Source organism: Trichosurus vulpecula, chromosome 1 (assembly GCF_011100635.1).
Source record: "Trichosurus vulpecula isolate mTriVul1 chromosome 1, mTriVul1.pri, whole genome shotgun sequence".
Taxonomy (NCBI): domain Eukaryota; kingdom Metazoa; phylum Chordata; class Mammalia; order Diprotodontia; family Phalangeridae; genus Trichosurus; species Trichosurus vulpecula.
The window spans coordinates 421,136,718-421,145,910 of record NC_050573.1 but is presented as its reverse complement, the minus strand read 5'-3'; positions in this window follow the sequence as shown (position 1 = coordinate 421,145,910).

The window sequence follows — 9,193 nt, the reverse complement described above, 5'->3', positions numbered from 1 at the left end:
GGAGGTGCTATTATATCAGCCCATTTTACAGATGAGAAAACTGATACTAAAAGAGGTTAAGTGACTTACCCAGGGTCCCACAGCCAGTACGAGGATCCGAGCTAGGATTCCAAGTCCGACCATCTTGATCCGGAGTCAAGCACCCTATCCTACGCCTCTAGTTCACAATTTTTTTAAAGTTACTTTTAATTTTGGAGGGAAAAAAAAGGGCAGCCTATAGCACCCACACTAAAAAAAAAAAATGAATGAATGAAGGTAGGTGTCAAAGCGGATAGAAAACTGCAAGGTCTGGAGTCTGGAAAACCCAAGTTCAGACCTGGTTCAGACACTTTCCAGTTGTGTGACCGTGGGCAACTCACTTACCTTCTGTTTGCCTCAGTTTCTTTATCTGTAAAATGGGGGTAATGCTAGCACCTACCTCTCAAGGTTGTGGTAAAAGATCAAAAGAGATACTGCTTGTATAGCCCTTAGCACAGTGGCTGGCACATAGTAGGCGCTGCACAACGCTAGCTATTATTATTGATTATTATTTTAATTCATTCCCAACCTCAATTTTCTCCTCTATAAACAAAAATGAGCACTCAATGACCTCTAAGGTCCTTTCCAACCCTGAATCTATGATCCCAGGACAAGAATTCCTGCTCAGAGCACTAATAGGGAGGCAAGCGTGTGAAGGATTCCACAATTGGTAGCTGTAGCAACAGCTCTTGGTGAAATTGCTTCAGAACCTAGATCAATCCAAAACTTTTTGCTCAATAGGAGGGAACTCCATTCTCTATAGCAGTGTGTTAGGTCGGACGCTGCCATCTCCTACTCATCCACCAACCATGTGTGACACATTCTTTGATGTTGTTCTTTGATATAGTTTTAAATTATTTCTTCTCTCCCTCCTGGGTGTTGCTCCATCTTACACCTTAAGAGCCTTGCCTCCCCCTCTTTTCATCTGGGGTGAGGCAGAGTGAGTCAAACAAGATAAACAAGCATTGCAAAAGATGTCAGGTCTCAGTGCAATCCCTTCATCTCCAAATCTACCTTCCTGCAAACAAAATAATTTCTGTCCTCAAAAAGCATACATTTCATTGCGGGAGGGAAGAGCAAAATGGACATGGACTCTGAAAATTAAAAACAAAATATACCTAAAGGAATTTCAGAGGGGAGGGCATTAGCAACTGGGGTAATCAAGAGAGACTTCTTGTGGGAGGTGGCATTTGAGCCGAGTGTTGAAGGAAGCTAGAGATTCAATGAGGTTTTTTTTAATGAATTTCTGTACATTCTATTTACAATATATATATGATTATTTCACATTAGACAATAGGCAATATCCTTTCCTTCCCCTTTATCTCTACCCTCCTTTCCAACCCAACTTTATAAATTATAACGATGAATATTAGGTGCTTTTAGATACCTGGTTTTTCCTAAGGGCATGCATTCAGCACATGAGGAAAAGATTGTGCAAAGGTCTGGACATCAGAGATGGCATGTTAGGCACAGGTACACCAGGTTGTTTGGAATATGATGGGTGTGAAAGAGAGGAAAGTGCTATAAGCCTAGAAACGTAGGCTAGAGCCGGATTGTAACTGGCCAGAGGCAAGATGGAGTCCCAGGATTTCCTGAGCTAGGGAATAACACAGTTAGATTTAAGAATATCAACCAGGTAGCTGCTGAAGAGGAGAGAGACTGGAGACAGTATTGCCTCCTAATCCAGGCAAGAGATGATAAGGACCTGAACTAGGGTTGTGACTGTATGAGTAGAAAAGAGATGTTTGATAGGACGTAGAGTGTGTGTGTGAATTAGCAAGACTTGGTACGTGAGTGGATAAGACTCTGCAAAGGTTCCCAAAATGGGAGATACCACCCCCTTGGTGGTGCTGGAACGATCCAGGAGGGTGGTAGTAGCCTCAGGTGCAATTGGGGGGCATTGAATAATAATAAGGGGGCAGTGGAAGCATAAGGAAAGAAGAAAAGAAAATTTTGAAAAACCATTTATACATGTTTCATCTGTTGTGTAATAAAGTCACAGTGATTACATTATTTTCCAAATGAACACAAAAAATGCAAGTTATAACCAATCAGTGGTGAAGTCCACTGACAGGTCTTAATAAGCAAGTGTTGGCAGGCAAGCTTGTCATGCATCATCAGGAAGTCCAACATGCATTGGCTGGAATATGTGCATGTAATGACTTGTTTACAATGTCATACTATACGGTTATATGATGCAATGTTGGTCATCAAAATTTCAATGCAGGAAAAAATCCATAAATTTACAATAAATTATTAAATTTAAGATGTGTCTTTTTTTGTATATATTTTTTGAAATGATGCAAATTTAAAAAAAAACAACTAGAGGGTTAAAGAAAGTAGATTTCGGGGGAATGGCCACTGAGTAATTTTTTTAGAAGGGGGCAGTAGGGGAACCTCTGGATACGAGAGGTGAGAGAGTATTTGGGAACCTCTGGATACAAGGGGTGAGAGAGACGGAAGAGCTGAGGATGTCTCTAAGTTTGAAAATGGAAAGATTTGAGGAGAAAAATAATTAGTTTTATTTTAGGAACTTTGGGTATGAGATTCAGTTCAAAATGTCCAATAGACAGTCTGTGATGAGGTAGGAGAAGAGCCCCCAGGACAGGGCTTTGAAATCCACCCATGAATAAGAGAGAGAGTGTCATGAAATCCAGATAGCACAGAGATATCTCAGTCAAAATGTCCAAAACAGAATTGCTGTCTTCCTCCTGCACCCCCAAACCCACTCCTTTGACAAACTTCCTCATTTTTTACCCAGTGTTCCACCGTTGTTCTAGCTTTCCAGGTTTGTAACCTTGGCCTTAGCCTTGTATCCTTGCTCTTTCACCCTGCATATCCAATCGATGGCCAGATCTTGATGTTTCTGCCTCTATAACATTTCTAGCATTTGACAGCTACCAAGGTTCATGATAAGGGCATATAATCAAAAAAGTGTGAACTAAGGTTCAGGCTCTCATCACCTCTCACCTTCATTATTGAAACAGCCTCCTAATTGATCCCCCTATCTCAAGTCTCTTATCACTAGGGCACTCCTTTAATTAAGCAATTCCAATGACTTCCTGGGAATTATACATATTTTTAAATATAAGACACATAAATACATAAAATATATTCTATTTACAAATATAATTTTTTGTAGAAATGTCTTATATTTCTACAAATATGAAACATAGAATAAAAATATATAAATATATAATGGAATACATGTACATTTATACTTTTAAAGCCCTTCACAATTGGGCCGCACCCAATGTTTCTATTATTCTCCCTCATATAGTTCAAGAACCAAAATGGCCTTTTCTCTGTCCCTCACGTGGAATACTCCATCTCTTACATCTGTGCCTTTGCCACTGACTGTCTGCTGCATGCCTGGAATTCACTCCCTCTTTACTTTCACTTCAGAGTCCGCTCTTCCTTCATGATATAACTCAAGCATTACCTTCTATGTGAAACCTTTCTTTATTTCTTCATCTACTATGCATTTCCTTTCAACCTAGCTTATATTTAATTGTTCTGTATTGTTATGATAATTTTTATTTCATTTTATTAATTTTTATTATTCAAGGCTTGGGGCCATTCCTCCTGCAACTTCTGATTAACTAAAAGCCTGTCTTCTGTTAATAATAACCTCACCTGGTCAAAACCTGACTCCTGAAATAAATGTTAAGGGAAGACTGACATTCCTTTGATAAAAGTTAAAGGGGAATCTGAGCTCCCCAAAAAGATTTAGTTATTTGTTAGATCCTTTAACTAACCGTGTAAGGAAAGATTTGCCTGACACCATTGCTCTCAGTGACCCTGACATGTAAATCTTTCCCCTCAATCAGACTATTTGTGAGCCGTCTAAATGTAGTTTAATTTTTAACCTGGCTTAGTTTACATATAAAAACTGTTTTGATTTGTTTATGAGATTATGACTGTTTAACTGTTGAACTTTTGTGATAGTAAAGGAAAAATGAGGTTATCGATCTGTCTTTAATTTTTTTTTGGCTTAAGAGGAATGTACAATATTGGAATAAGTAAAAGAATTCTATCTCTGTTGCTCTGTTGTAATTTTATCTATAAGAGTTTTTATTAGAATCCTAAAGTTAATTCAGGTGGTTTGGAGGGTTTTTTTGAAACCCAAACCTATGCCTAAGCATATTAAACCTAGGTTTTTACCTCTATAATTTCTGCATCATGATTGATCAATTTTGGCAATGTTACCTACCACATTAACTCAGAAAGGAGATATTTCTCCCTCAACAATATTTATCCTCTTTATATTTATTCTGTTTATACTTCTCCATATGCTTATTGTTTGCTCTTTGTGAGGAGGGATTGTTTCCAATAATGAGGGACTTACCAATGAGCACAGTCCCTTTGAGAATGCATGAAGTGCCACTGACACAATTCCCCATATGAAAAAGCCTGGGAGCTACTTCACACAGTCTTGATGATATACCATGGCAATGCCTTGGAGAAACTGTGGAGTCACTTTCCCTGGAGATCTTTAAACCTGTGCATTTCTGAATGGGACAGTATAAATTGAGCACTGCTTGGAGACAGGATGGCAAACGAGCTCTAGAGGTCCTTCCTATACACTCCAGTGAATCGTAAGTTCCCAAGGTGGGTGATACTGCCCCCCTAGGGGGCAGCTCCCTGGGGGCACTGGAACCATTAAGGGGGGTAGTAGTAGCCTTGGTGCAATTGGGAGGTGTTGAACAAAAATAAGAGGGTGGTGGAAGTTCATGGAAAGAAGAGAAGAGAAGGAAAATTTTGAAAAATCATTTGTACATGTTTTGTCTGTTGTGTAACAGAGTTAAAGTCAGAGTGATTACATGATTTTCCAAATAAACACACAAAATGCGAGTTATAACCCATCGGTGGTCAAGACCACTAACAGGTCTTAACAAGCAAGTGTTGGCAGGTGAGCACATTGACAGGAAGTCCAGCATGTATCAGCAGGAATATGTGTATGTAATGTTTTGTCTACAATATACTATATGGTTACATGATGCAATATCGCATCATCAAAATTTCCAATGCAGGAAAAAACCACAAATTTACAATAAATTATTAAATTAAAGATTTGTCATTTTTTTAAAAAATTTATATTTCTTTGAAATTATGCAAATTTCAAAAAACCGTTAAAGGGTTAAAGAAAGTAGATTTCGAGGTGAGGGCTGAGTAATTTTTTTAGAAGGGGGCAGTAGGCAAATAAGTTTAGGAACCTCTGATCTAGAATGTATTTTATCAGATATTCCTTCTACTTTTCCCAGGACCAATATTTGATGCAGTTCTGGTGGGGTAAGACTTCCAGAACTTGCAGACTAAGGGCAGAGCCCTCAGGAGTCCAAGGTCACCTCTATCAAAGCTTAAGGCAACAGATTAGACCTTTATCTGACACCTTAGGACCAGTCAGTAAGGGCAGAGAGATTCACCACCAGGTTAGCTGTGGGATAATATATTATTTGACCACAGTAACTATCAAAACCCATCTACTAAGTTGTGGAGTTTCTGATGATTTTGATGACTGTGGGAAGGTTTCAGGGTTGATGGAAGAAGTGCCCTCATCAGTGAAATCACAGATCCTTAAAGTATTGAATCAAATAGCCCTTCTGAGACATCATCACTTCCTGTTATTCACTGGCAGAATTTTCTGTTTCCATGTCCCTAGGCTTTAGTGAACACAATTTTAAATATGGTGAAAAAAATGAAAAAGCAAACACAAATTCTATGTAATTTATCACCAGGCTGTATGCCACACGTTTCCACATGTCCCTCTGCCCCTCAGTAACATCTTCATCCTGGAAGATCACCTTAGCCCTGGAATCTACACCTAGAAAGCCTCTCCCTCTGATTGGATGGCTCCTCTCAGAACTTTCTTTTAAGGAGGGTGCCCGGGGCCAGCCATCTCTTCATTTCTCTGAGCAGGTTATCTCCCCCCAACCCCATGAAAGGATGACATTGGAACATCACAGTCATTTATAATCTTACACCAATCAATTTTGTTACCAACAAGTAGGTGCTACAATCAATAGGTATTTATTAATCACTTGTTACTGCCAGGCACTGAACAAGGTATTAAAAAAGGGGAGGGGGGGGAGGAGACAAAAATAAAAAATCCCTGCCCTCAAAGAAAGTATTTATTTTCTCATTTTCCAAATAAATAAGAGTTTATTGGAAGCAGTGGCAATGGCACTGAGACACCCAACCCCCTCCTCGCACTTGTTCCCATACATCCCATACATGGGCATCTTGAGCAGACTAAGGAGCCCCTTGGCCAGGCAACCAATGGAGCTTTCTCCTCGGTGAAGTCCATGGTACACTTGGGTATGGGGGAAGGAAGAGTACTGTTGGGTGCCAAATATTCCATGGTGGGAGGAAGAAATAATTCCAACGTCTCTTCCTCCACACCCCAACCCCATGGTGACACTCGCTCCCCTGGTACTAGCCTTAGCTCTGATCCCAGGATGTCGGAGATCCTTTCAAAATATTCACACTCTTCATGTAGCATTGTCCTAAGCCACTAGGTGGCACCAAAACTCTAGAATCAGCAGTTTTGTTTTGTAATGCATAAAAAGTTGATCGTGTGAAGGTCAGTAAATGAGTATTTGGGCTTATTTGCTGACATTTGGTGTTTTACATATCTCTGATTTTCAAGTTATAAAATAGTCATGTCATACAGTACTACGTCTAATAGAAGAGTATTAGGACCCAAGGGAAAAACTCCTATCAAACCTTCTACTTTTTAACCTAGGTTTGGTCTCCTATTTTGGAGAAAATGTGTGATAATTTGTTGTTGTCTAGTCCTATTATTCCCTGGAGAGGAAGGTGGGAGGAGGAGGGAGAAATATAGCAGCAAAATTTAAGTAACCTTCTCCAGTCAGAAGGGACCCAAAACTTTAAGATAATACACTTTTTACTGAATTCTTATGTTGAACAGTCAGACAAAAACAAAAGGCAAGTGAACCACCACCGTTATGTTAGCTGGGAAAGATGATGAAGGTACTCAATGGTTGGGGTGGTGAATGTGGGACAGAGAGGAGAAATAATTTTGGGAAACAAAGTAAGAGCTCCTCTATATCAGCACAGTGTTTGGAGCCCATAGCCCATCCATGCCTCAGCCAGCAAGGATAGCAATGCCTTGGACCTGCTTTGGCTAATTGAGGGGTCCTCTCTAATCAGGCCTGACAGAACAGGGTGGGTGCCAAGGAACAGCCAAGCCTGCCCTCAGAGACTAAGATAATCTAGCCCATCTTCAAAAGTGTCTATGGATCAAAAAGCACAGCTGGAGAAAGTGTCGTTATCAAAGCTGGCACCACCTGGTCATTTCAACAGACACTTCCTTCCCCTCTTTCCTCACCGCTCCCCACGTGCGCACACACACACACATATACCCAATACAGCTGAAACTCAAGAAACGGTGACCAGGATTCCTACTGCATGACTATAATTTGAAAAGACTGCTTTTTTTATTCAAAAATCATAATGACATTTACTCATACTAATAAGCATTCATTGTCTCCTTCAAAGTACATTGTAATGGGCATGTATGGGACCAGTACCCTGTTAGTAGTTGAAGGTCAATACTGGAACAAAATGGGCTGTGCACTTGAAGGTTTTTCTACAGGCCACAAAATTTTTTATTGAACCATATGTAATAACAATGTCGCTCGCAGCTGCGGTGAAGGTGAAAGACCAAAAACAAGACTGATCACAAGAGCACACAAGAGGGCTACTAGCACAGGTTCTTTGATCTGCTTTTCTAAGGAAAGCAACTTTAAGGGATTAATGATCTCACTTTAATTAAACATACATATATTATTCACTTGGTTCAGGGGGAAAAGATCAGTCCCCTGAACTTCAGGGCAAATACAAACAGAAATTACAAATCACATCATATAAACGGATCAAATAACACAAACCAATCTATCCATATCAATACATAGTTACCAGAGAAGCACCAACATCTGGGTTATCAAAGCCAGGGGGCTGTTTCAACGGCTTGCCCAGAGTCCTGTCACTCTTTCAATGAGTATACCCCCAAAAGTGAAACACCAACTTTCCAACATATGTACTCTGCTCAGGGCCCTGAGGGCTGGGGTCAACTTAGCATTTAGGGTGTGGGAAAACTCTCCAATCACCAGCACCAACACCAATCATGTACAAATCAATAACTCTCTACGGCCCCAGTGCCAAGAAGCACTCCAAGACAAAAGATCCCACTTTACCTGCCCCATTCAAACAAAGGCCAGATTCATTAAAGGCACTTGATAGCCCAGCCTCCCCAAAGAGAAGAACAGCAAAAAATCCTGCCCTGATTACCATTACACCATAAAATAGAAAACGTGTTCAACAAGGATGCTCTAGCACTTAACGTGGGTAGATGCAGTGCCCCTCATATCCAAATAAAAATGCCTCTGGTCAGTAGGACAGGGTATGAGGATTTTGTCTGGCAATACCTGCCAAATCTGGAGGGCCCAACTCCACATATCATGGCCTTTTCATGCCCTTAGATGACCAGGAAGCCACAACAATAGGCCAGAGGCTACCAGGAAGCTGCCTCAGGAGGCACATCGTGAACCTTGATCCCATGGGTCAATCAATTCCTGAGGACAGGTTTGTCACCTTTCAAGAGAAAAAAAAAAAAAACCCAACCAACCCCTAGCCTAATTCATGTTGTGTGTGTGTGTGGAAAGGAGAACTCTGCTACGTAGTGGTCCTTTCACATATGTAAAAGAAACGATACTGGATTTAAAAAGAGAGGAGGATTGGGTTCAAATCTCAGCACTGTCCCTTAATACTTCTGTGATTTTGGGTAAGGCACAACTTCTCTAGGCTTTAGTTTTCTTATCTGTCTAAATCATCCTCCTTCTCTAAATCCTGAGGTCCTGTGATCTTAAGTAATAACCTTAGGAGGCTATATATTAATCCCAACAATGCTGTCATTGTCCATATCCAATCAGTCGCCAAATCTTGTCATTCTGCCTCCACATTTCTCACATCTGTCACCTTTGCTCTACTCACCTGGCCACCAGTTCAGTTCAAGCCCTCATCAGCTCTCACATGGACCTTGTAATAACCTTGTAATTGGCTTTTCTCCCTCTTATCTTTTCACTTGACAATGAATTAATTACCCATCCTCCACATCATTTGTTGTCACTACCCTGCTCAACAAACTCCACTG